This window comes from Neolamprologus multifasciatus, chromosome 14 (genome assembly GCF_963576455.1).
Source record: "Neolamprologus multifasciatus chromosome 14, fNeoMul1.2, whole genome shotgun sequence".
NCBI classification, from domain to species: domain Eukaryota; kingdom Metazoa; phylum Chordata; class Actinopteri; order Cichliformes; family Cichlidae; genus Neolamprologus; species Neolamprologus multifasciatus.
In genome coordinates, this window is record NC_140452.1 from 2,497,055 (window position 1) to 2,498,052 (window position 998).

Genomic DNA, 998 nt, shown 5'->3' on the forward strand with positions numbered 1-998 from the left:
ACATTACGACATCAGTGCACGGGCTCAGGAACACTTCAAAAGAACCAACGAGCAGCTCAGCGTGCAGGTTACTGCTCCATCACACAGAGAAGAAGCCACATGTGACCACGATGGAGAAACAGCACCTCTGGACCAAAACTCCTTAAAACAGATCTGAGGTCAGACTAGAGCTGGGCGATTTTTTCATATCACGATATGTTTTTTCATTTCAGGCGATAACGTTATATATCACGATATATATCACAATATAAGCCAAATAACTATATTTGTAAGATTTAAATGTGCCGTTGCTCACAATGTGAAATAATCAGCAGCTTGTTTTGATTTAAATATTTATTTCCCATAATAAGTTCAACAGGGTAGATGTACTTAAGGAACATGAGACTTTTTCAGATAAATAAAGGCAAATATTGCAAACTACACAAAAGGCAGCCGCTAAAGCGTTTAAGTTTCAAAATAGAACAAACGAAACGGACTAAACTGTCAATTCCACTTAGAAACAAAATATTAATTCTAAAAATAAATCTTAGTTTGTTTTACAGAAGAACAGACAAAATTGACTAACTTTTGTCAATATCAAATAAACTGAGAACTAAAAGGAAATTCTCGATCTCTCCTTGTTGTATAGCTGAGCTTTTCAAACAGTTTTAACAGTTACTTTAGTCTGACAAAAGCCGAATGACGAATTAGTGCTTCCAGTCAGAGATTGAGCATGCACCGCTTTATTGTATTTCCAGACTTGCTTCCGGCACAATTTACAGTGGCTACTCTGTTTTTGTCAGACTTGAAATAGCAGAAATACCTTCACACTACAGAACTTCTGTGGCTCTTCCGTTCGACAAGCTCTCCGGCGTTGGAACCATCAACTGTTTTCTCTTCGGTAACCTTCGGTCACGCTCGGTTGATTTTTCTCTAGTTGGCACACTCATTTCCTCCATTACCCGGGCGGCACGGCGGCTGGCTGCTTCCCAAACAAATACACGTGTGGCTTGGCACTT